General features: G+C 44.1%; 1 long non-coding RNA gene across 1 annotated transcript; it reads right to left on the bottom strand.

Moving 5' to 3' along the window:
* Window positions 1-235: 235 nt before the first annotated feature.
* On the bottom strand, window positions 236-27,637 carry LOC120409024. Its single transcript, XR_005601058.1, has 3 exons — window positions 27,163-27,637; window positions 8,470-8,556; window positions 236-346 (listed from the first exon to the last, which is right to left on the bottom strand). It is a non-coding gene; the product is annotated as an uncharacterized LOC120409024 (long non-coding RNA).

Here is a 27,637-nt window from a genome sequence, read left to right as displayed (position 1 = left end):
ACCTTTGCATAAAGTTATTTATGTAGCTATTTACAAGATTGGGGCCCAATGTAGAAATCCTACTCACTTTAATTTTGAGAGAAGGTGCAGACACATATTTACTCACTGTGGTTCAGGACAGATCCTTTGGAAGTCATCAAGCATCTCCTATCAGGCCTAGCTTGTATCTGAAATTTAATTTCATACTTGTACTTTTGCCAGGTAACATGGCATTATCCAGACACAATATTGGGAAGATGCATATAATTTTTGTTCTCTTGATGGTTTGTAAAAAACTATGCTCTCCGAGGCTAAATCAGGATTTCAGCATTTTAAATTTTCCAAAGAACAGTGTGAGCCTCTTAATCTGAAAGAAAGAAAAACGTCCATATTGATGAGCTCCTTCTTTCAGCCTTGAAATTCATGGATCAGTAAAATTTTTCTCTAAGTTCAGAGAGTTGATTACAAGCCTAGTCTATCAGTTCTATGCCACTTTGGCAGAGACCTCCAGGGTAACTTTCTTCCACTGAGACCTGCTCGGGTCTCACCCTTGATCTTGGTTCAGGAATGCTAAAGCATGAAATGGAAGCACAGGGGAAACTATTTATGCAAAAATTATAAGAAGAGCCATGTGGCATTTGGAGCTCCTTGCTCTGTAACTTCTCCGGCACCCATCATGTGTTTGCTCTTTTTCAAAAAACGTCTTCTTAATTCCTGTGTAAGACCAAAGTTAATCTCTTGACACAACTAATCAGTTCTTTGTAGCAGACACTTCTCTCCCTCGGCCATGAATTTGCGGCTGAGGGCTAGCCATTAGCTCCTCCCCCAGCCTTCTCACTCACCCTCGGTTTTCAATTACTTAAGGCTGACAAATACCAGTATTAATGTTCCAAAATCAATTATATTAATAAAGCCTAGGGGGAGTTGAAGGGTTGCTGTTCAGAACTCACCTTTAATTATTCAGGGTGTTTACTTCCCCCATTGATGGAACCATCTAACTTTATGAGAGATCACAGACAGAATTGCAGTGCCCAACACACTTGTTCGCCCTGGAGACATGTTGCTTTATTATCATCATTAGAGCCTTTTACTTCTGTTCTGCATTTGAATGGTGGCTTAAAAACAGTTTCCAACTTAGCTCGGATGCAATATGAAATAGAGACAGTCCCAGCTCCACACTGCATATCACACAGAGTAATAATCCACAATATATGTTCAATTATAACATTGCTCTAAGCCATGCAGCCTTGTTTATGCACTAGGCAATGCTGTGTGACCTGCAGCTATACTGCAGTACCCGACACGGGGTATATTACTTCGCAGTAACTCACAGCAAATCAGTTTAAGGTGCATTATGATACATGATCCTCGGTGTGTTTGAATAGCCTGCACTGTGAGTGGTCTCTTTCTTTCAATTACATCCTCTTTGCCACAAGGAACTACTGACAAGAGCTTATTATAAAAATAATCCCCTCAGAACTGGTGGCTTTATAGATGTCTCTTTAATGGGCAGGTCAGGACTGAGGCGCACAGGCAAGAACCACGTGGGGGCAGCAGCGCTAGGAGACCCTCGCTCTCATGAGCACTGAATCCACTCACTCTTCCCTTTGTTAAAGGACATTTAAATGGATGGATGCTTCCCTCCTAGTTTAGCAAAAGTGGATTGATCAGGGATGTAAAAGAACAGGGCTGGAGATGAGATTCCAGGACAAATTAATCTCGGTTATAACTCCAGTGGGGAGCAGTATGGGAGGGTAACTAAACCCTGCCCTTTTCAATTGCCCCTTCCTGATCCTGCTTACATGGTCAGAGTGCAGTCTGCTCATCTCACCAACCCTCTACATGGTGCCAAAACACCTGGCCAGAGTGGTAAGTAAAGACTCCAGTCAAAAACCCTGGACTCAATTCCTTCATTCTCTGCTTGGCTCTTGACTTGACAAGTGCATCTGGCAGAGCAGAGTGTTGATGGGTTGGGTGTGAAAATAACATAATGGCAGGGAGGCTAGGTGCTCTCCTTTGGCACTAGCAGTGCAAGGGTGGGGAAAAGGGCAGGACATGAGGAATGAGAGCTAAGGAGGAGACAAAAGAAAATGTTCCCTTCATCCTAATGCAGTCTCTCCCAAGCACAGAGAAAATCTCATCCAGCCCCTGCCTGAAGCTTGGCAGCTCTGGAGCCGAGAGGCAAACTGCCTTAAGCTTCTTCCTAGCAAATGTAATCCCAAAAATGTAATCTGTACCTGGTGATCACCGAGCAGCAAGGTTCTTCCCTGCATCCAGTGGAATCAACTTGGATGCAGGTGACAGAGAATGAATGGGAGATTGGCCACTAGAAAGACGGACAAATATAGACAGATGTATTTCCTACCACCCATTGGTGTCTGGAAAGAAAAATACCATTTACTGCTTTAGAGTTAACTCGTTTATGAGATAAGATCACTCAAACCAGTCATCAAACTGGATAATGAGACAGGCCCCATTTCAGGGAGATTATTGCTTTATTATGGACGGAACATTCTGCAGATGTCTTAATTTTACAAAATTCATTTCACATTATCAAGATTTCTTGTCTATCTTATTTGATTTAACATTTGTTAAGAGCGATTTGTCTCTCTCTGATACTTAGGACCAGTGCAGTCCAATCAAGCAAATTGTCTGTAATTTAAGGCATTCCTGGGGGATTCATATTAGCATGGGACCTTTTGGTTTAGGTTTTTTTTTAAAATACATTCTGCATTAATGATTTCCCTCATGATTTCTTCTTTTATCTGAGTCTTTCCTGCCAATATGCCCATGTAGCACAGTTCTAGATAAATCAGAACTGCAGCGCGAAGTGGCATGAAAGCAGAGCCACACAAATCTGATTGAAGTTGTGAGCGAGTGAGAGAAATGTGAGCCCATCAGAATCTGAATTAATTACAGATTGTATTAGCATCTGACGGCGCCTGAGGGAAACTTGCCCTTTTTTTCTTATTTTAAACGCAGAATTGCATGTAAAGGCATTTGTGGGTCATGCCAGGGAAACCTCAGATTGGGCAACACAGCAGCACCAAAACTGCTGATGGCTCTGGAAGAGCAGGCAGTGGAGCAATCAGTCCAGGCCAATGGAGCTATTGCAATAATTGGAACCTAACAGGTCTACCCGGAGCTGAGTTGTTCTGCTGTGTATCCCAATCAATACATTTCCAAATGTTGGCATGAGTTTTCTGGTGTGTTCACCATGGAACTAAGCAGGCTGAGATCTCTGTACTCAAAACCCCAAACCATGGGACCCCAAACCCTGAGTCCCCACAGAACACCTGTGACTGCTGGGTGCTGAGCACTCCCTATTTTTTTGCCCCAAAACAACAAGGAGTCCTTGTGGCACCTTAGAGACTAAACACATTTATTTGGGCATAAGCTTTTGTGGGCTAAACCCACTTCATCGGATGCATGCAGTGGAAAATACAGTAGGAAGATATATATACACAGAGAACATGAAAAAATCGGTGTTGCCACACCAACTCTAACAAAACTAATCAATTAAGGTGAGCTATTATCAGCAGGAGAAAAAAAACTTTTGTAGAGATAATCAGGGTGGCCCATTTAGAACAGTTGACAAGAAGGTGTGAGTAACAGTAGGGGAAAAACAGCATGGGAAAATAATTTTTACTTTGTGTAATGACCCATCCACTCCCAGTCTTTATTCAAGCCTAATTTAATGGTGTCCAATTTGCAAATTAATACCTGTTCTGCAGTTTCTCATTGGAGTCTTTTTTTGAAGTTTTTTTGTTGAAGAATTGCGACTTTTAGGTCTGTAATTGAGTGACCAGGGAGGTCGAAGTGTTCTCCGACTGGTTTTTAAATGTTATAATTCTTGACGTCTGATTTGTGTCCATTTATTCTTTTGTGTAGAGACTGTCCAGTTTGGCCAGTGTACATGGCAAAGGGGCATTGCTGGCACATGATGGCATATATCACATTGGTAGATGTGCAGGTGAACTAGCTTCTGATAGTGTGGCTGATGTGATTAGGTCCTATGACGGTGTCCCTTGAATAGATATGTGGACAGAGTTGGCAACGGGCTTTGTTGCAAGGATAGGTTCCTGGGTTAGTGTTTTTGTTGTGTGGTGTGTGGTTGCTGGTGAGTATTTGCTTCAGGTTGGGGGGCTGTCTGTAAGTGAGGACTGGCCTGTCTCCCAAGATCTGTGAGAGTAAGGGATCAAACTTCAGGATAGGTTGTAGATCCTTGATGATGCACTGGAGAGGTTTTAGTTGGGGGCTGAAGGTGACGGCTAGTGGCGTTCTGTTACTTTCTTTGTTGAGCCTGTCCTGGAGTAGGTGACTTCTGGGTATTTTTCTGGCTCTGTCAGTCTGTTTCTTCACTTCAGCAGGTGGGTATTGTAGTTTTAAGAACACTTGATAGAGATTGTGTAGGTGTCTGTCTCTGTCTGAGGGGTTGGAGCAAATGCGGTTGTATCTTAGAGCTTGGCTGTAGATAATGGATCGTATGATGTGGTCTGGATGAAAGCGGGAGGCATGTAGGTAAGTATAGCGGTCAGTAGGTTTCTGGAATAGGATGGTGTTTATGTGACCATCACTTACTAGCACTGTAGTGTCCAGGAAGTGGATCTCTTGTGTGGACTGGTCCAGGCTGAGGTTGATGGTGGGATGGAAATTGTTGAAATCATGGTGGAATTCCTCAAGGGCTTCTTTTCCATGGATCCAGATGATGAAGATGTCAGTGTAGTGCAAGTAGAGTAGGAGCATTAGGGGACAAGAGCTGAGGAAGTGTTGTTCCAAGTCAGCCATAAAAATGTTGGCATACTGTGGGGCCATGCGGGTACCCATAGCAGTGCCACTGACTTCAAGGTATACATTGTCCCCAAATGTGAAATAGTTGTGGGTGAGGACAAAGTCACAAAGTTCAGCCACCAGGTTTGCCATGACATTATCGGGGATACTGTTCCTGATGGCTTGTAGTCCATCTTTGTGTGGAATGTTGGTGTAGAGGGCTTCTGCATCCATAGTGGCCAGGATGGTGTTTTCTGGAAGATCACCGATGGATTGTAATTTCCTCAGGAAGTCAGTGGTGTCTTGAAGATAGCTAGGAGTGCTGGTAGCATAGGGCTTAAGGAGAGGGTCTACATAGCCAGACAATCCTGCTATCAGGGTGTCAATGCCTGAGATGATGGGGTGTCCAGGATTTCCAGGTTTATGGATCTTGGGTAGCAGATAGAATACCCCTGGTCGGGGCTGTAGGGGTGTGTCTGTGCATATTTGTTCCTGTGCTTTTTCAGGGAGTTTCTTGAATAAATGGTGTAGTTTCTTTTGGTAACCCTCAGTGGAATCAGAGGGTAATGGCCTGTAGAATGTGGTGTTAGAGAGCTGCCAAGCAACCTCTCGTTCATATTCCGACCTATTCGTGATGACGACAGCACCTCCTTTGTCAGCTTTTTGATTATGATGACAGAGTTGTTCCTGAGGCCATGGATGGCATTGTGTTCTGCACGGCTGAGATTATGGGGCAAGTGATGCTGCTCTTCCACAATTTCAGCTGTGCACGTCGGCGGCAGCACACTATGTAGAAGTCCAGTCTGTTGTTTCGACCTTCACCAGGAGTCCACACAGAATCCTTCTTTTTTTAGTGTTGGTAAAAAGTTTTCTGTGGATTAGTGTACTGTTCAGAGGTGTGTTGGAAATATTCCTTGAGTTGAAGATGTCGGAAGTAAGATTCCAGGTCACCGCAGAACTGTAACATGTTTGTGGGGGTGGAGGGGCAGAAGGAGAGGCCCTGAGATAGGACAGACTCTTCTGCCGGGCTAAGAGTATAGCTGGATAGATTAACAATATTGTTGGGTGAGTTAAGGGAACCACTGTTGTGGCCCCTTGTGGTATGTAGCAGTTTAGATAGTTGTGTCCCTTTTCCTTTGCAGAGAAGCAAAGTGTGTGTTGTAAATGGCTTGTCTAGTTTTTGTAAAGTCCAGCCACAAGGAAGTTTGTGTGGAAAGTTGGCTTTTTATGAGAGTATCCAGCTTTGAGAACTCATTCTTAATCTTTCCCTGTTTGCATCATAGGACCTAATCACATCAGCCACACCATCAGATGCAAGCACCTGCAAATTTACCGGGGCATGTGGTATATGCCATCATGTGCCAGCAATGCCCCTCTGCCATGTACATTGGCCAAACTGGACAGTCTCTATTCAAAAGAATAAACGGACACAAATCAGAGGTCAAGAATAAATTTGTTAGTCTCTAAGGTGCCACAGGATTCTTTGCTGCTTCTACAGAACCAGACTAACACGGCTACCCCTCTGATACTTTTTATGAGAGTATCCAGTTTTGAGAACTCATTCTTAATCTTTCCCTGTTTGCATCATAGGACCTAATCACATCAGCCACACCATCAGAGGCTCGTTCACCTGCACATCTACCCATGTGGAATATGCCATCATGTGCCAGCAATGCCCCTCTGCCATGTACATTGGCCAAACCGGACAGTCTCTATGCAAAAGAATAAACGGACACAAATCAGAGGTCAAGAATAAATTTGTTAGTCTCTAAGGTGCCACAAGGACTCCTCTTTCTTATTGCTGAGACAGACTAACACGGCTACCACTCTGAAACCTATTTTTTCCCCCGTGGGTGCTTAAGCCCCAGAGCACCCATGGAGCTGGTGCCTATGATACTGTGGGGTAGCAACTCAGAGGTGGACAGCAGACTCTGTGGAGATGCTTCTCCTCCTCCTGCACACACGAGGGGGGAGCGAGCAGGAAGGAGTGAAGAATGGGTGCGGCTTTGGCTCTACACCACAATGAGCCAGCCAGCGCAGCTGGGCCAGCACACTGGGAGACGTACGCGACACCAGGTACAGGGGCTGATGCACAGTACTTCCTCACCCACTGCAAGATACAGGGAAGCTGATTATGACTCTTAGCCAAAATTTGATTCCTGAGCTGTGCCTGGGGTAGCACAGCTATGTGCTGCCCCTTAAACAGGGTTTATGGCAAAACCACAATTGAGCCCTTTACAACTAGCAAATATTCTTGGCAAATGGGGTGGTTCACACAGAGAAGAAAAGGGACATGTTTGAAATGAATAGTATTTCCAAGAAATAACTGGACTGGGATAATCACGGACAGCACCCTTTAGCACCACCCCAATGAACATAATGCATACATAGATCTGGCCATGATCTTGGTATGTATTTGAGCAGCCTGCTGCAGGGCTGTATTTGGAAATGCATGTTTCAAACCAGTCTTTGCTGAGATAACTGCCGGGAAGTAGAGCCCCTGCACAGAACTGAAGATTGCCAGAGCTTGCAGCCAAGCAAACCAACGTTAGTGGACACCATGACTCTTAAAAGTTCTGTATTAAACTGCAGAGAATGAGCTCAACCAGATTATGTTTGCTTTTGTTTCAAGGGACCTGGAGCAGGACTACTTAGATTTTGTAGGAATGTGGGTGGGTGGGTGGGGGATCTTTAATGATCTTTTCTCTCATCTGCAAACCACAGATTTGGCTTTGAGCCTGCGATCTGCTCAGTAGCACTGTGGCTGAAATACTATTTTCATTCTTGCTTTTATTGTTGTTTTTTCTTTCCATTTTGCTCGATTTCCGATTGTTCCCCACTTTACTATCCTGGCTCATTTCATTATTCTCCCTATGAGGCTTTTATGCAGACTCTGTAGGTGGAGGGGGGAGCTTCCCTTGATTTCTTTTTTGCATTTCATGCACTTATCTATTTGGGTAATCAATGCACATATACACACACAAAAGAAAAAAACTAGTAAAAATCTGGTTAGGAAAATATCAAAAGAAATCTGCAGACAGGAGCCCCATGATCTGACTAATTTAAAACTAGACTGGGCACCACCATAGGAACAGTCCTGTGCTGGGCACCATGGGATGGACTAGATGATTGAATAGGCCTTTACCATTACTAGATTATATGGCCTCATGGATCCATTTGTTTTAGAGACACATCCTCACAGCAATCACCAGTGGGCCTGGTATATCTCAATATTCGCATGAACAGCCACTGGAGGAGCAAGTGATTCCTCAGAAGCCACTCTATCCTCTTCCCACTGCCTCTGAGGCTGAGGGACAACTCTGTGACCCTCTCACCCTTTTCTGACCTGAGGAGCAAGAATCCCCCCGCTCCAGAACCCACTGGTACTCATGTGTCACCCCCTTATGTAACATGAAACACGCACGCTTTAGCTCCACAAACATCCTCCCTGTCATGCTAGAAGGTTGCAGACCCTGTTTTGAGAGAAATTAATCAAGCAATCATTTAAATGTTTCCCATTGCTAATGAGCCTCGATCCAGGAAGGCAAACCTAATGGCTTTAGGCTACACAAAGCCATTCCACGCTACGAGCATGACTGTTAATACGCCTGCCGTCAATAGGATCAGAAAGAGATCTTTACAAAGCTCAGCACAGTGGGGAAATGATGCACTTCAAGGGCAATGCTGTTTATATAAGCTTGGTGGTGAATCCCCACTTACCGTGCAGGCTACTATCTCCGAAGCGATTGCAAAACCACCCTCTGTCGTGCATGTGGCTCATTAGCGCACAGGAGCAGGAACACGTAGCTAAGGAGGGAGAGAGAGAGAAGTTGATCTAAGAAGCAGCACTCGGCAGCATTTGGAGTCAGGTGTGGCCCGACAGTGCTTACTTCCCAACACAGCCCCTTTGGCTGGTGCCATACGCAGTGTTCCAATATGCAAGCGGACAGTGAATACTAAAGGGGGGGTGTAAGCATGCGGGACTCACCCCTGCGGCGCCTCCTGCTGGTCGTCTCAGGGAATTAGCTCTTTTCTGGGCTGTCTCTGGCGTAGCCCTTCCTTCAGGGCTTGCCTGGGCCCTGCGAGTTCCATGGGGGCACTCACTCTTCAAATGCCCTGGCTCCCCACAGGCCCAACAGGTCCTTGTGCCCTCCCCCTCAGCAGCTGAAGCAGCCCTGCTTGCTGCTCAGCAAGACAGACCACACAGGCTCTCCAGTAAAGGTCTCTCATGTCTCCGGTCATGGATCTGGGCAATCAACCAACAGTCCTTGCCCTGGCCCCTTGTATCGGGGTGGACCGCACATGCCTGCATTCTCCACCGCTTGTAAGCATGCAGGACTCACCCCTGCGGTGCCTCCTGCTGGTCGTCTCAGGGAATTAGCTCTTTTCCAGCCTGGGTGCCCTCTGCAGGCCGGTGTCCCGCTTGTTTCCGGCCCCGTGTCCCTCCCGGACCCCGGTGCCCTTTTATCTGGGGTGCTGCCCCCTGGCAATATGCCCACGCTCTGCCTCTGGGTCTCCGCTCTCTGGGGAACCCCCAACCCTCTATCCCCACCTTGCCTCAGTCATCTACTGCCAGTCATCACCAAGCCCCCGCTCCCTGGGGCAGACTGCAGTGTAAAAGCCACTCATCATAGGCAAGGGGGCTTGAACCTGCTGCCTTCTTCTGCCTCCCAGTACCTCTATGGGCCTTGGACCAGGCCCTGCAGCCTGGGGAGTTGCCAGCCTGGAGCTCCCCCTGCTCCTCTAGCTCTCCCCAGCCCTGCTTCACTCCCAGTACCCTTTCTGCAGGCAGCCAGGCCCTGCTCTCTCCCAGCCGGAGAGAGACTCCTCCTGGGCCTCTGGCTCACAGCCTTTTTATACAGGCCAGCTGTGGCCTGATTGGGGCACGGCCCAGCTGCAGCTGCTCTGCCAATCAGCCCAGCTTTTCCCCTGCCCCAGCCCTCTGCCAGGGGTGTTTTAAGCTCTCCCGGGCAGGAGCGGGTGATCACCCCGCTACAGGGGGACTAAATGGGAATCTGGGAAGGTGTGGCGTGGGCATACGGCATGCCAAGCCACTACATGGAATGAGTCGAGGTAAGCAATATTAAGCATGGTCTAGTGAGTGGAACACAGGACCGGAACACATACAGGAGCTGCTGGGGTCTATTCCCAGCCCTGCTACTGACTCACTCTGTGACACTGGAGAAGTCACTGAACCTCTCTATGTCAGTCGCCCTCTCTGTCAAATATAGATGATGGACAAGATTCATCCCCAGGGGCATAGATAGGGATATGGAATAAATGTCCCTTGCATTCACAGGGACATTGCCCCAGTCATCTCCAGGGGGAGGCGGATGGTGGTTGTACCTGGAGGTTTTGTTGGGAGAGGCCAGTTTTATTTATAGCTGAGGCTCCCCCTGGGAAATGCACTTCAGATGCACATCAAGGCCCCCTCCCCAGTGGAGTAGGGGTGGTGGGAAGCTTGTGACATTGTGTGCCCACTCCTGGGTGACTTAATGCCACCATGGGCCATTAGCCTGGCTTGTACAATGGGAGTGAACTGGGCCCAGGAATATTTACTTGCTCCCCTCAGCGTGGGATTGTGAGGATTGATTAGGTAATGTCTGTACAGAGCTGAGAATGTGTCAAGTGCTCAATGTTATTGGGGCTTTCAATGCACCGCAGAGAGCTGCACTTTAAACAAGAGGAGGAGAGCCTGTTGGCAGTACACATAGCTGCAACATTGGACAATGCATCACCCTTGTCTCTGCCAAATCTTTGGAGAGGGGTCTGCTGATGATAAGAAACCGCCCCCCCCCGAAGACCTGCACTCTTCAACTTACACTCTAGGCTTGCTATCAACCTGGGAATAATCAAGAGACCATGCCGGCCGCATATTACAGGATGCATTAGGCCCATGTTAGAATGAGTGTAAGAGGACCAATACATACCGCAATACCCAGGTCTAGGCCCAGCCGGGTTCAGAGGCAAGTACACATTGCACCTTCTGAAGAGGTGGTCCATTGACTGAGCAACCTAGGATAGATTGTGCCTTCTCTTCTCCCCTGGGAATGTACATCACTGCTCCATCCCCTATTCATCACTGTACCTTATTGACCCTGTGTTAGACTTCTCCTATGTGCTTCTGCAGCTATTAAGCCAGAAATGATTGCCGCTTAACAGGCCAAGAATCCCTCGGCTACCAATTGTTACTACAGCTAATGACCAGTGCGTTCCGTATTAATTATCCTTTACCTACTAAGAAAATTAGGAACTCCTCCTTCATTCTCCTTAAATCAGGAGAATTAGTTGGGTTAGATGATAAAATGGAGTAATAAACAGCAATACCTGTGCCTTATACAAGAGAAGCAAGGAAATATAAAGGAGACTGTAGGCTAGGGGTCGGCAGCCTTTCAGAAGTACTGTGCCGAGTCTTCATTTATTCACTCTAATTTAAGGTTTTCCGTGCCAGTCATACATTTTAACATTTTTAGAAGGTCTCTTTCTATAAGTCTACAGGGCCGGTGCTACCATTAAGGCGAACTAGGCGGTTGCCTAGAGCGCCAAGATTTGGGGGCGCCAAAAAGCGGTGCCCCCAATTTTTTTTTATAGCGTTCCTCCCCGAGTGCGCGGTCGCTGCTCCACTTCTTCCGCCTCCCAGTCTTGCAGTGCCAATCAGCTGTTTGGCGCTGCAAGCCTGGGAGGAGAATTAGAGCGGGGGCGGTGTGCTCGGGGAGGAGGCGGAGCAGAGGTGAGCTGGGGTGGGGAGGTGCCGCATGGCTCCCTGGGGGGAGGGAGCTGCCATGGGGGGGCGCCTTAGGGCGGGGGAGCTTTCGTGGGGGCACCTCAGGGCAGAGGGGGGGACGGGGAGCTGCCGCAGGGCTGGGGGGGGCAAGGTGGAAGTTTCGCCTAGGGCACGAAACTTCCTTGCACCGGCCCTGTAAGTCTATAATATAGAACTAAACTATTGTTGTAGGTAAAGTAAACAAAGTTTTAAAAATGTTTAAGAAGCTTCATTTAAAATTAAATTAAAATGCAGAGCCCCCAGACTGGTGGCCAGGACCTGGGCAGTGCGAGTGCCACTGAAAATCAGCTCGCGTGCCGCCTTCAGCTGCTGTATACAGGATTGTAGGGCCTGATACATGCCTAACTACCGTTGAAATCTATAGGAATTGTGCATGCACTAGGACTTCAGTAGGTTTTGGATTAGGCCCTTAGACTCCAGGTTTGGGTTCAGACTCTGTATGATCATTTACACCTCTCATTAAACCTACTACGAACAATTTCAAACAATAAGAAGCTTCGCAACCTCATTCTACGGATGGCGAAACTGATGCACAGAGTGGCAACGTCCGTGACTTGCCCAGGGCCACGTTGTATGTCAGTTTCAGTGACAAAGCTGGGAGTAGAACCCAGGAGCCCGCACTCCCAGTCCTGAGCTAGTCTGACCACTGCACAACATTCCATCCGTGTATTTGCAGAGCCATCTTGAAGAGCTCGAACTTCAAAGGCTGTAGCAGCCAGATTAGTCCTCAATCGCTTACAAGAGGGACCAGCTTAGTTAAGAGGAGAGATGTCAGTGCTGTCATTAGAGCATACAGAGTGTATCTCGCCAGGGACTCCTTAGTGGGAAAAGAAAGAGGAACACGTAGGACTTCCTGTCTAGGCGAAGGTAGGCTGAGTACCCGCTTCGTACTCTTGTCATTAGAGTATCTGCACAGAGAGAAGAAGGGGGTCTGGGAGAGAGCTAAACAAAGCTGGTAATTAGCTTCCAAGGGGATCCCAAGATGATTGCAGTTCAAACTGTTTGGCCAAGACCTTGCCATGCACTTTCTCCATGCACTAGATGGTTTAAAAAGAGAGCGAGACCGAGAGCTAGAGAGTTTATTTCATTCTTAATTAAGTGTCTGGTGCTTAAAGGAACAATTTCTCCAGCTACCTGTGAATGGAAGAGGCACTTGTGAGAGAATCCTGTCGATAGCATTTTAATAAACCTGCCACACCGTATCAAAAGACTCACTGGAAAGGACAGATGACTGCCTGAGACCTGCTCTCCCTGACGGCTAGCAAGGCCAGCCATCCTCCTGGAGCACGTTTACATTGGCAATACCATCATATCGCAGCAATTTGAGATGGAGACGCCTGACTAGGTCATTTAGTCCATTCCTCCAGTGGTCACAGAGGGGCTGCTCCATTCTGTAAAAATATAATTTTGACAAAGCTATTGACCTCCCTGGACGGGTGTATTTTCCAGGAGCTGTGCAGGGTGCTAGCCATGCATCTCTCCCAAGTAGAGATGTGAATCACATAGATAAAACCCTGCCAGCCACTGTAAAACCTATTGAATGCATGGGGAGGCTCTTCTAGGATCCCTTTTCCCTTCCCACACTGAGACGTCCATGAGAAGTCCTTTGGTCTAAGGAAGATCTCAATCTGGTGTCCAGGTCATTGAGAAGAGAGGGGGCTCAGATGAACACAACATGATGTTCTCCTTTGGTCTGATCCGACAAGGTGCTGAGCACCTCCTGAGAGCTGAGGGTGCTGAGCACCCAGCTTCCAGTGCCCGAGTAAGGACTAAGCAAAGACTTGTGGAGCTAGGATGATCTTTTGGTTAAGGGACTGACCTAGGACTCAAGAGACCAGGCTTTAAATCCCAGCTGCGCTAGAGACTTCCTGTGTGACCTTGAGCAAGTCACTTGGGCTATGAACAGAAGCCCATTGAAATCAATGGCAGCCATTGGCTTTGGTGAACTTTGGATCAGGCTCTTTTAGCCTCTCTGGGCCTCAGTTGCCTGCCTGTAAATGGTAATACCTCCCTATCTCACAGGAGTGGGCAGAGATCAATGCCTCAGTGTTTGTGAGAGAATATGATGGTGGCAACTATATACAATGCTTAGGTAAGTACAAACAAGGCAGTAAGAAAAGCATGGGCCATGATTTTGTTGTGGAAACAGCAACTTTTTTTTAATAGTTGTTGCAACTTTAGTGGCGTTGTGATCTTGTGCACCGGGTCACAATTCCATTCACTCACATTTGGGCCCGCTGCCCCTCTGCCATGGGATGGGGGGGTCAGGCCAAATTTGAGTGAGTGCATTGTGAACTAGTGCACAGGGTTGCAATGCTACTGAAATTTGGCCCAGTCACCGCCAGTCATAAAAGAGGGGTGGCCAGGCAAAATTTGAGTGAGTGGAGTTGTGACTTGGAGCATGGGGTAGCAATGCTGGGGAGCCATTTGTGTATGTGCGTAGGGGTGGAACGTGAGACACTGAGACATGCATTAACAACAGAAATTGCCTTCTCCTTAATAAACTACCATAAGATGTGTAACCTATAACAGGCAAAGGAGACAGGTACAAATGATTCCATGGACTCTGATTTGTAAGTGGCTTTGTAATAGGTGCTATCGCCTCATCTGTTCAGGATTTTAATATAATTCATATGTGCCACTACAATGTGGTACAATGATGCGTCTTCAGATAATTTACTGGAGAGAAGCAGTTGCTATGAATCACATCATATTGTCATTCTGAATGGTGGACATGCACGCCTTGCATGCTCAAGGAAAGCGTGAAAGAGACACGCTCGCCATGTAGTTTCTTCATGAATCCCATTTACTTTGCTCCTCTCGTTCCAGTTGTTCTCACACTCCCTCAACACAAACAACAGGCTCAGACATAGACCTATGCCAGAGCTTTGGGGTTTCTCTTTTTATTCTGGTCGTAAAGGCTGACTGACCATGAGTTTGTGGGTGTTTCTGAAGAAGGCATGGACTTGGACTATCTAATGGTCTGTTCTCCTAGTAGAGTTGGCCAGAAAATGAAATTTTGATGACATAGGCTGTTATGCTGAGAAAGGGGAATGGGAAGAGAGACAGAGACTCACACACTTGATAGCCTGGTGGTTAGGGCACTGGCCTATGGAAGACCCAACCTCAAATCCCCGCTATGTCTATACTGCTATTAGACACCCGCAGCTGGCCCATGCCAGCTGACTCAGGCTCGCGGGGTTGTTTAACTGTAGTGTAGACTTTCTGGCTTGAGCTCTGGGACCCTCCCACCTTGCAGGGTCCTAGATCACAGACTCCAGTCTGAACATCTACACTGCAATTAAACAGCCCCTTAGTCCCTGGAGACCAAGTCCGCTGATAGAGAGCAGCAGCAGGTTTTTAATTGCAATGTAGACGTGCCCTCAGAATGATCTGGGATGAAAACCTCTGCTCTGAGCCACGTAGAGCAAGGACTCAAGTCTGGGTCTCCTACATCCCAGGCCAGTTGCTTTGAAACAGAATTGTTATCCTCCGGTTAACTCTACTTCCTAGGGCTGTTATTCTGAGAGCTACCTCTTCATATTTTTTTAATTTTCTTTTTCTATTTCACTTTCAATCTAGTCTCTCCCTCTCTGACAGTTCTGCCTGGCTGCTTTCCAACAGGCCTGTCCAGTTTATCCCTGTACATGCAGATAATACAAAAGGATACAAAGAAGGCTGCAAATGCAATTATAAAACTGTCCCTTCTGCCCAGGCACAGTTTTTAAACAGCAACCTCCCTTTCAGCACTGCTGGAAGAGAAGAAAAAGTAATCTGGAGCCCTTCTAAGCCATGTCATTATTTATTCTGGATGCAATGTCCTGCAGGAAGCTTTAATTAGACCACATGTATGATAAACGAACAGAGAAGGCTGAAGAAGAAAAAAACAAATAAAAAGGGTAATGGTGTGATTACTTCTACTTCTTAAAGCTGTAACTCTTGAGGTGAGCCCAGTTTACACATGGCTTGGGAGTTGGAAGCAGGGACATGTACGTTATGGCAGAAGATAGGTTAGCCTGGCTTGAGCTGGTATGAAGCACAGCAGGGGTGGGACAACTGCCCTTTCCTCCTGTTCCACCTAAATGGCTCCCCTGCATTGCTAACTTACCCTCTGCTCCAAGCCACAACACCACTCACTTAGATTTGGCATGGCCGGCCTTCCGAAGACAGGGGTTTTCAATGAAAAATTGGGGTTTCACCTAAATGAAAATTTTCATGGAAAGTGTCTACTTACCATGAAAAAATTTGACTTTTTGTTGGAAAACCAAAAAAACCAACCAATTGTTTTTTCAATTGAAAATGTTTGTGGAAAAAAAACCATTTTTCTCCCAGATGTTTTTAATATAATAACGCATGCACAGAAACAAAAACACATGTCTTTGAAAAGCATATTCATATGCCAGTTAACTGTCATAAATGCATAAAAGCAGGCTAAAGATTTGTCCTAAGATTATCCCTATGCATCCAGATACAGTATCAGGAACTAATGAGGAACAACACACAGACAGACACACAATGAGTCCAATTCTGCATCCCATTTTCATGCAAAACTCTTACTGACATTAGAGGAGTACTTCTCAGCTCAAATTTGGACCCATATTTAGATTTTGAGAAAATATTTTTTAAACAAAATTTAAGACCGATAAAAATGTTCCGATGTTTTCTTTTTAGGCCCTGATTCAAGAAAGCACTTCAGCACATTGTTCAAATGGATTTAAGGATGTGCTTAAAGTTAAGTACGTGCTATCTTGAACTGTGCATTTGAGATCTGTAGATGAAAATACCTCTCTCTTATACAGAAGTTATTATTTTCAGGTCTAATTTGCATGCATGTTTTTTGTAATTGCGTGTGCAAGTTATTCACACAAAAATATGTGCATTTTTGCACTTACAAATGAAGTTGCATTTTTCTAAAAAAATGCAGGCTAACAATTCTTACTTTAACTTTACAACATTTTGCTTACATCTTGTGAACTCTTTCCGAATGTACATAAAGTTCTATATACAAACTAATTATATTGCAGACCTTTAATATTTCTCAAGGGCACCTTCCTGTGTGTGTGTGTGTTTATGATTATGTTTAAAAAGGAGTATATATAGGGGAAAAAGGCACATAAGCCCATACAGAAGAGAGGAAAATAGTTATAAGATCAGTCTATCTAGGATGATAGCAAGCATCCCATACTAGCCACTGTTGGAGATAGGACAGAGGACTAGATAGACCATGTGTTTGATTAGGTATGGCAATTCCTACATTACTATGAAGAAAAGAAATAGGATAGTGGTTCTTTGTGTCTTTTTTATGGTTTACCATGCAAATACATGCAAAAGGCAGAATATGGCCATATTTTGCCAACTACACCCTGATGACTTCATACAGGGGCAGAATTTAATCAGCATTGTAAAGTGAAGTTCTCTATTTAACCATACAAGAAGTACAGCATGGTCAGCAGCTCCAAGCTTCCCACGCATACCTCCACTTTCTAATGTGCCTCAGCCCTGTCCTGCTGTGATATCTAGCAAGGAAAGGAGGAGTTCTGTCCCCATGTCCCATTCAGCCCTTGGCTACTCTTGATTATACCATTAATAAGGATGCTAATTAACCAGTATAGACCAGGATGCAAATTATTTGGAGGGACTGAACTGAGATCACCTACTTTTTTCACCTAGCCCATTAACAGCCATCAGAAGGTCGTGATTTTCAGTCACTCTCAATCTAGGGCTGTTTTGGTCTGATGATCTAGAGGTGAACGGCCTTAGGTCAGTGCCAATCCCCCTAAGCCAGGCAGCCTCTCGGGCCTTTTTAACCTTCTCTATGAAGATTCCAACTCCTGCCTCTCCTCGTTCATTTGCAGGCACATAGCCTTACCTTGTCAAAACCGCGCCTGGGTTTTCATTGTGTGATGTCCATTATGTTTTATGGGTCTCCTGCAGATAGGCTCCCGGGGACTGCTTTGCAAAGGTAAGAGGTAAAACATTTCTTTCTGATACATATTCTGAACAGTTAAATGCATTTCCATGTTATTCCACGTGCTGTAGAGATACTAAATGTCCTTCGCATCTAAATGTTGTTCATGAGCCCATCATTAGTCTGGGAGTCTTCTGCAGGTCCCTTTGACTTGAACAGGAGTAGGGCCTGCTCAGAGCCTCTTAGGAACAGGTCTTTGTCATACAAAAGCTTTTGAGTCTCAGGCAGGGTGACCAGATGTCCCGATTTTATAGGGACAGTCCCGATTTTTGGGGCTTTTTCTTCTATAGGCTCCTATTACCCCCACCCCCTTCCCGATTTTTCACACTTGCTGTCTGGTCACCCTAGTCTCAGGTTTTCTTTCTTCCAAGGTGGGAAAGACAAAGCTGAGCTCACAATTGTGACTGGATTTTAGGCAGTTGGCTGAGAGCAGAGTAAGCTTTTGCCCAAACCAGAGCCTCCTGTTAGTTAATGCTGGCCCCAAGACCAGCCTGGAGATCAGCCCCGAAGCCATTCCTGAGGGAGTTGTGTGTGAGGAGAGATGGGGAGAGAGCAAAAGAAAAAATTATAAATAACCCAAAGTGGTAATTTCTCACGCGATTAACTAAAAACATGAATCGTGATTAAAAATATTAATTGTGATTAATCACACTGTTAAACAACAAAATACCAATTGAAATGTATTAAATATTTTGGATGTTTTTCTACATTTTCATATAGATTGTATTCTGTGCTGTAACTGATGTCAAAGTGCATATTTTTTATTAAAAATATTTGCACTGTAAAAATGATAAACAAAAGAAAAGTATTTTTCAATTCCCCTCATACAAGTACTGTAGTGCAATCTCTTTGTTGTGAAAGTGTAACTTACAAATGTAGATTTTTTTTTGTTACATAACTGCACTCAACAACAAAACAATGTAAAGCTTCAAAGCCTCCAACTCCACTCAGTTCTACTTCTTGCTCAGCCAATTGCTAAGACAAACAAGTTTGTTTACATTTACAGGAGATAATGCTGTCAACTTTTTATTTACAATGTCACCAGAAAGTGAGAACAGGCATTTGCATGGCACTTTTGTAGCTGGCATTGCAAGATATTTACATGACAGATATGCTAAGCATTCGTATGCTAAGCATTCACATGTTTCGGCCACCATTCCAGAGGACATGCTTCCATGCTGATGACGCTCATTAAAAAAATAATGCGTTAATTAAATATGTGACTGAGCTCCTTGGGTAGAATTGTATGTCCCCTGCTCTGTTTTACCTGCATTCTGCTATATATTTCATGTTATAGCAGTCTCGGATGATGACCCAGCACATGTTCATTTTAAGAACATTTTCACAGCAGATTTGACAAAATGCAAAGACGGTACCAATGTGAGATTTCTAAAGATAGCTACAGCACTCGACCCAAGGTTTAGAATCTGAAGTGCCTTCCAAAATCTGAGAGGGATAAGGTGTGGAGCATGCTTTCAGAAGAGCAACACTCTGATGCGGAAACTACAGAACCCGATCACCAAAAAAAGAAAATCAACCTTCTCCTGGTGGCATCTGACTCAGATGATGAAAATGAACACGCGTCAGTCCACACTGCTTTGGATTGTTATCGAGCAGAACCTGTCATCAGCATGGACGCATGTCCCCTGGAATGGTGGTTGAAGCATGAAGGGACATATGAATCTCTAGCACATCTGGCACATAAATATCTTGTGATGCCAGCTACAACAGTCTCATGAGAATGCCTGTTCTCACTTTCAGGTGACATTATAAACAAGAAGCGGGCAGCATTATTTCCTGTAAATGTAAACAAACTTCTTTGTCTGAGTGATTGGATGAATCACAAGTAAGACTGAGTAAGACTCAAATAAGACTCTTGCATCCGACGAAGTGGGCATTCACCCACGAAAGCTCATGCTGCAAAACGTCTGTTAGTCTATAAGGTGCCACTGGATTCTTTGCTGCAAGTAAGACTGAGTGGACTTGCAGGCTCTAAAATTTTATATTGTTTTATTTTTTAATGTAGGTTTGGTTTTTTTTACATAATTGTACATTTGTAAGTTCAACTCTCATGATAAACAGATTGCACTACAGTACTTGTATCAGGTGAATTGAAAAATACTATTTCTTTTGTTTTTTACAGTGCAAATACTTGTAATCAAAAATAAAGTGAACACTGTCCCCTTTGTATTCTGTGTTGTAATTGAAATCAATATATTTGAAAATGTAGAAAACATCCACAAATATTTAAACAAATGGTATTCTATTATTGTTAACAGTGCGATTAATCACAATTAATTTTTTTAATCACTTGACAGCCTTAGCAATTTCCCCTCACACTTCAGCTTTTTACATCTTTACTTGGCATACTGGAAACTGCATGGGCAACATTTAGTACAGCTGTTTCTTCCCTACTGGCTAACTCAGTCTTTTAGCCACTGATCATGTTTCAGTATTTAATAGAAGGGCCTAAGTAGCAATATTTGGATATGCACCTGAATTCTGGACACTTTGAGGTGTCTGGATCTGTGTTTTGGGGTGTGGAAGCCAGTAAATAATTAACAAGGATCCCCATACACAGATAAAAGCTGTCGCAAAATGTGGATCCAGATTCAGCTTTCCAATACCCTCATAGTACAGGTGTTTTCAGACCCCCAAATTTAACTTTTGACCAGCTCTGCCATTTAACATACCAGTATAACGTAGCCAGCCTCAGCAACAACACCCAGGCCTTGTCAGTAATCACAGGGCCAAGCTTAATCACAAATGTTTCTGTTGAAACCCATGCTTCAGCAGATCTCATTGAGCTTCAGCAGCTCATAGCGTGAGAAGGACTGGAGTCAGAGTCCTCACTATTCTGAGGGCCCCAAAGTAGCATCCATCATATATGTCCATTTCTTGCCTCCAGCAGCAGCTCCAATGGGAGGTAGGACCTGTGATTTTGGGGGAACCCAATGGTAGCTTTATTGCTCAGGGCCCAACAAATTGCAACACCACAGCTCAGGTGTCTATACTGATAGCTCTGCTCTCCAGGACACAGCATTTGGCCATTTTGAATAATCGGGAACAACTGAAGAAATGACAACAGGACTCTGATTCAGTGCTTCATTTGTAATGAAAGAGGTGCCGGGGCTCAGGCAATTGTTTTACTTTCATAACTGATGCGGCAAGTCCAGCGGTGCCGGGGCTATGAACTGCCTAAGCCTACAGATGCCGGGGCTCAGCCCTGGCAAGCCCTGGCACAAATTAAGCACTGCTCTTATTCAGGGCTGCCCAGAGGATTCAGGGGGTCCCGGAGCGGAAGGACCCCCCGCCGCCAAATTGCTGCCGAAGACCCAGAGCAGAAGAAACTCCGGGGGCCTGGGCCCAGCGAGAGTTTTCCGGGGCTCCCAGAGTGAGTGAAGGACCCCATTCCAGGGGCCCCAAAAACTCTCATGGGGGTCCCTGCAGGGCCTGGGGCAAATTGCCCCATTTGCGCCCCCTCTGGGCGGCCCTGCGATCCCATCTAGTCCTGTGGCTCCTTCATTCCTCACATTAAGTTGTTATCTTCAGCAACATCATGTCTGGTTGCCATGGAAATGATTGTGATGTTACACGGGGAATATTATGACTTCAGGTAGCAAACAGGCAGCAGGTGAGTAGGAATCTTAGGAAGCTGGAATTTGGGTGACTTCAAATGTAATCCCAACCCTGTTCAGCAAAGAAGCTAAACTTACGAGTAACTTTAAGTGTGGTTAAGTTTCATTGGCTTCAATGGGATTTACGCACATGCTTAACATTAGCCATTTGACTTTAGTGGGAGAAAGATAGGATCCCAGGACTTCATGCAATTATCCTGACCTACTTTGAAAAGGGGAAGAGAAATTCAGAAAAGATCTGCTCTGTCAACAACAGAGTCAACTTCAGCTAGTGTGTTTTTCAAAGGTTAACATTAATGTGCTGTATTAACATAAAGTTAACATACTGATGCTTCTGCTGGATGTTCTATGCACTATCCATTCCTGCTGTACATTGATTTTTGTCTGATAAACATAATACACACTGATGAAAGTAGGCAGAACCTGAAGGGAGACTGGCTTATCAGCCACAAACGTCTGGAAGAATCAGAAGTTGAAATCAAAGGATAATAATATTTACATCTTTAAATGGACTTGGAATGTGCATTAAACCAGAGGAAATGTCAATCCAGTCACCTTCACACCGATAATTCGTCACCATACAGCATCCTCAGACATTTTTATATTGGAAAAACAAATTCAGTACACAAGAAAGTTAATTAAATTAGATGGGAAATGCCAGGAGTACATTGTTATATAGAAATATCATTCCCCATGTACTCATGAACGTATATGTATCCACAACTACACTTTAGATGTATGATAAAACCCACATACCTATTCTGCACAGACAAAAGGGACATTGATGTGTCTACACCCAACCTATAGATAAAGGAGATCCACCTACGCTTAGTCTACCTCTAGGCTATACCTACAATCATTCTACGGAGACACTCAGATCGCAGAAGTACAGCAACCGTTCTATAGATAGATGAGGTTAACCAGGCCTCAGTCATAATCATCCCATCGACACGAGTTCATAGGTGTATCAATGTGTACCATTTTGTAGTAAGACAATATTCCATGTTAATCCACTTTATAACCACCCTGAAAAGACTCAACCACATGTACTGTACAAGTACCCTGCAGAGACAATGGGAATAGGCACAAACCTATAATTACCTAGTAAAGACAATCAGCTCACACATACTCCCACCACCTGTGGTTCTAAATGAGGAAAAGTGTTAGTTACACTGTTGTATTTCTATAGCGTCTCAGGAGAAAAAACAGAGGGCGTAATGAGCTACGAAGCTTGAGATAAGCTTATATGAGGCAGAATTAAAATGTACTTGCAATTTACCCCTACCACAGTTTCACCAATCTGTGAGAAGGAACACAGAGCAGGGGGCACAATTAAACTTTCTCACTTCCTCTTTAATTTGGAGATATGCAGAGAGAGAGAGAGAGAGAGAGGTATTTATATGGTTTTGCAGCCAGCAGTCATTTACCTTCCTCAGATAGAAGAGAGGCCAGAAGAAACAGATGTAGAATTAGAAGAATAAAGACATGCTCTGGTGACGAGAAGCTGCATTATCACGATCCTGACAGAGCTGTGCAAACCTTGTGTAACGAAATCTAAAAGCAGCAGAACTGATGATGATTTGAGTATAGTTTTCCCTGGAGGTTTGATGATTTACCCTAAGTTCAAAGTGGAATTCAGCCATTATGAATTCATGGGAACAAACCCCAAAGCCATCATGTGATGATAGGAAAGAACCACAGAAAGAGTCACTGTCTTCTACTGCAGACCAAAGAATTGTATTAGAAGAAAGACAGTTTTATGACTTTGCTGAAACTCTACCAGGAACCCAAACTGCTGTGGTTTTGCACAGGATTATTTAGGAGTCTCATCGATCCAGGAAGTTATCCAAACTCAGCAAGATGATGAGACACCTTCCAAGGGACTCACGGCTTGAAGTCAATGGGAATCTTTCAAATGACTTCAGTGGGCTTTGGATTAGACTCTAAATAACCACACATACAGACACACACATATCTACTGAATCCAAAATTCTTTTTTCATGGTTCCCTTGTCCCTCATTATAATGATGGAGAAACAAGAAACACATGGCCATGCCTACATGTGGAATCAAACCTAGAGAAATGCAAATTTCTAAATAAAATATGTCTCAATCAGGGAGGAGAATCTTGGATGCATAGGCTAAACCTGTGCTCACTTCTAATTAACTTTTACAGACAAACCCTCAGTAAATTCTGGCTCTCCCACCTAACATAAGTTTTGGGACCCATTGGGATGAATGGAGCTACATAATTGCAAGATTATCAATATCACTGGGCCAAATTTTGAAGTCCACACTCAATTTTTACTCAGTCCTTAAGCAAAACTGTCATAGACAACAGGTTTTGCCTGAGTAAGGATTGCATAAAAATGACATTATGAGCCATTCCATCTAAGCTAAATGGCACTTTGCTTTCATTTCCATGAGTGTGCTTATGTGTAGGTGGTGGTACGTGCGTGGTTATTTTTCCTCCTGGGAGATGGGCTAGTCATCTTGGGCCAAATTTACAAAGGCATATAGGCACCCAGATGCAAATAGATACCTAGTAAAATTTACAAAAGTGCCTAAGCAGGATAGGCACCAAACTCCATTCAAAGTCATATTAAGACTCCTTGCTAGGTTGCATAGATAGGCAGCGACAGAAGATTGTTACCATTTGACAACTAGCTGGTGCCCTCTGGTCCATCTTTCTCAGTCCTAGGGCAGGTTTCCAGATCACAAATGGCAACCTGATTATTGGATGACATTTGTATATAGTGCCATAGGTGTGCATAATTAGCTGGCTCTCTTGGTAGTTCTGGTGGGCAAAAAGATTGATCTATCTTAGGGTTGTTATTCTGGTGCCCATCACTGTAGGATCTGAGCATTTTCCACATAAAACAATAGTGATAGTGAAGTCTCCAGTGGACTTCATGGAATTTCTGGCAGGCCTCCCTTTTTTAAAGTAAAAACTCTACGTGGGGTAGGGATGTGGTTTTAAAAACATATTAATTTATTTCTAAGGTTAATTCATTTCAATTGTGTATTATTAATTAGGATGATTATTATTAGTTTGGTTTAGTGGATTGGGTTTTTAGGTGGAAGGGGATGGTAATGTTGTGATCGTCATTAGAATGACAGAATGGCCTTTTTGAAAAGAAAGGTTTTGCAGTGTTTCCTACAGCTGGTCAGACTCTGGATTCTGTCAGACTGGTATCCTCACACACAGGAATTCAGGCTTTAGCACAGCTAATCCAGTAGTTACCAATCTGTATTCTCCTATGGGCTGGGGCAAAATTACTGGCCAAATTACTGCTCACCTTGCTCAGGTGGGTAATTTAATCAATGGTGTTATCCATGTGGAACAGCTTACAAGGACTAGAGGTAAGTATGTTACTTCCTGTCCTTAGGTAGAGCACATCAAAGGGGATCATGGATAGGGATAAGGTTTTACCAGAGCCCCAGTTTGTCAGGTGAATTTTTTGTGGGTTAAAACTGTGCCCCCCAAATGGGGGGCTGTACCACTGCAAATGTATCTCTTGGCGTACGTCCAAGAATACAGAAAGAGTGAATTTGTTGGTGCTCAACAACACCTTTCAATAACATTCACCTTGCGCAGAAAAAAAACCATTCCTTTAATTCATAGAAAACAGATTGTCCCAGGAAAGATGTTCTGTGTGTGTGTGTGTGTGTGTGTGTGTGTGTGTGTGTGTGTGTGTAATCATTTATTTATTTATTTGTAAGGAGGCCTACATTGCTCTCACACGCTGCATATGTTGTAGATACATAAGATTACTATGGCAATAAGGCACTGAAGTGATTGTTTAAAGAGAAATCAGCTCTCAGCCACTGCAGTGTTTGAATTAAACAAAAATAACCCAAAGCAGCAATGTAATAACCTTAAATGATCCACAGTTTTAAGCAGCTTAGGCATAATGGAATTCTCTCGGTTTTTCACAAATGTTTCACATACGCTCAGATAATAATCACAGTGCCAGGTTGCCCCCGACAGAAGAGGACTGAAAACAAACAGTGGTCTCATAAGAGAAGATGTCGTTTCCCTCATTCCTTTTATCTATCTGCCTAACTCTTGTATGGTGCTCAATATTATAGTATCTAAGTTCCTTCACAACCCCAGAGCACCATGCATTTATGGATCTATAAATATCTTCCATATGCAGCATGAAATTGCCACTCTAGAGCAGACTAATGGTTCATCTAGTTGGGTATTCTATTTCCAACAGTAGTCAAAGCTAGATGCTTCAGATTAGAGGAAGACATAGCTTCAGTGTCTTTGTGAATTGGGTTTGCTAAGGAAGAGATTTTGGTATTCAGATTGTTAAGGTGGCTAGTCCCCTATGTATCTGATTTCTGAGCCTGGCTAGCCATGCTTTTCATAGTGATTAGTTTAGCTGTGCTTATGGTCTTTGTAACATTTATTGTTGTTTGCAGTTTTCTGTACATTGCTTTTATTTTGAGAAGCAAAAATGGATAGGTGGTTTTTAAGTCGTGACAACCACTGTTAAGTGTGTTGGAGAAGACACTGGCTTCTGGTGTGAATGGGAATGGAAGCAGGAAAGTAGTTATGGCTTGGGGTGCGACAAGGGAGCTGGCTTTGGTCAATATGGACCTGGGAGAAGCTGAATGATCTTGGGGGTGGGGAATGAGATGCTTGATTACCCCTGTCCTAGGCTAGCAAATTAATCATATAATCATAGGACTGGATGGGACCTCAAGTCCCCTGAACTCATGGCAGGACTAAGTATGATCTAGACTATCCCTAATAGGTGTTTGTCTAACCTGCTGTTAAAAATCTCCAAGAATGGAGATTTCACAACCTCCCTAGGCAATTTATTCCAGAGCTTAATTCCCTGACAGTTAGGAAATTTTTCCTAATGTCCAACCTAAACCGCCCTTGCTGCAATTTAAGCCCATTGCTTCTTGTCCTATCTTCAGAGGTTAAGGAGAACAATTTTTCTCCTTCCTCCTTGTAACAACCTTTTATGTACTTGGAAACTGTTATTATGGCCCGTCTATTTTGACTATTGCTGGGGATCATCTTATGGCTTCACAGTCACAGAGTAAAGACAGATCCATGCCTTGAAGAGCTTACATTTGGTGTTCACAAAGAGAATAAAGAGAAAGGATCTAACATGGAAGATGATTGAGGTGGAATCTGACATGTCTTGGTAGTTCCATGATTCCCCATCGTCCTTTTATTCCCCTCTTTCCTCTCCCCTTCACCTACTTTCCCTTGCCATCTGTCACTGAACCACCCCATTCTTCTATAATAGTGCCTTTCTCAACACCTCCTATTTCCCTCTCCTGTTTTCCACTACAGTGTATACAAATGTCAAGTTCTTTTTTTATTTTAGTCCTTTTTTTATTTTTAAGGACTAAGACACTTCCCTCAATAATATTTTGCAGCTGTGAGTTCCACAGGTTAATTAATAATTTGTATGGTCAGGCTGAAAAGGGCATCATCAGTAGGCATAGCCATAGCTATGCCAAATGATGGGCAAGTGAAGGAGATACCCAGTAAGTTAAATGGCAATGATATTATTAATTTTATATATATAACTGCAAACAACATTGCTTCCCAATATTTCAATAACTATTCCCTCTTATATGCCCAGGGCCAGGCCTTTTATTCCACACTGATTTAAATGCAGAGGCAATGTTATTTTTTTCCATATGCAGAGGAAACTATGTACTTTTGCTCTGAACTGCTTTTATTTTTGATGAAGGGAAAACATCAAAACAAGAAAGAACAAAAATAAAGTGACTGTGAGAGAGCACAGTGTGTACATCTCCCTGGTGACATGCTGCATCCCTTCTACCTTACAAATGGCAGCTGTCTTCTACAGACAGCAGGCAATAAAATCATAATATTTACTTAGCTGTACACACTATAGGTAGGGCATACAGAGTATGGGACATAGGGCCATGTAGTTGCTGGTCACATATATGGCATTGTATATTCATAAATTTGTACACAGATAAATCATTCAGTTAATTTATAATAATAATAAAAAAAGTACCTACCTTTCTTGACCTTTACTTTCTGCACTCACAGCAAATGTATGCCGAGCATCTACGGTGTCAAACTGGATTAGAAACAAAAACTGTTAAATGATACATGACTCAACTCTACCCAGCTTCCTTGAGAGGGCTAAGAGTGAGCAGCAGCAGAAGAATGGATTCAGTGGTATAGTCCCTGAGCCATTGCACTGATGTTTTCCTTCATATTGCAAAGTGAGCTGCTTAGAGTTGGGCCGAAGTCACTAAGTTCAGGTCCAGGTCTGAACACTCCCAAAATGTAGTGTGGCTTCAGATAGAGCATTTCAGGTCCAAAGCATCTCATTTCTAGGTTTCCAAACCATATGGGGGGTGGGGAGAGAAAGGGGGTTGCTTCTCCAGAATTCTTGACAGTAAATACAGAGTAGAGAGAAGGAAAAGGAAGAGATTTTCAAGATTGATTTTTAAGAAATGAGGCAGCTCCTCCTTTTGAGCTCCCTGT

This window comes from Mauremys reevesii, linkage group 7 (genome assembly GCF_016161935.1).
Source record: "Mauremys reevesii isolate NIE-2019 linkage group 7, ASM1616193v1, whole genome shotgun sequence".
Lineage (NCBI taxonomy): Eukaryota > Metazoa > Chordata > Testudines > Geoemydidae > Mauremys > Mauremys reevesii.
Note: the sequence above shows the minus strand (reverse complement) of the source record. Positions and strands in the feature narration are given on the sequence as shown.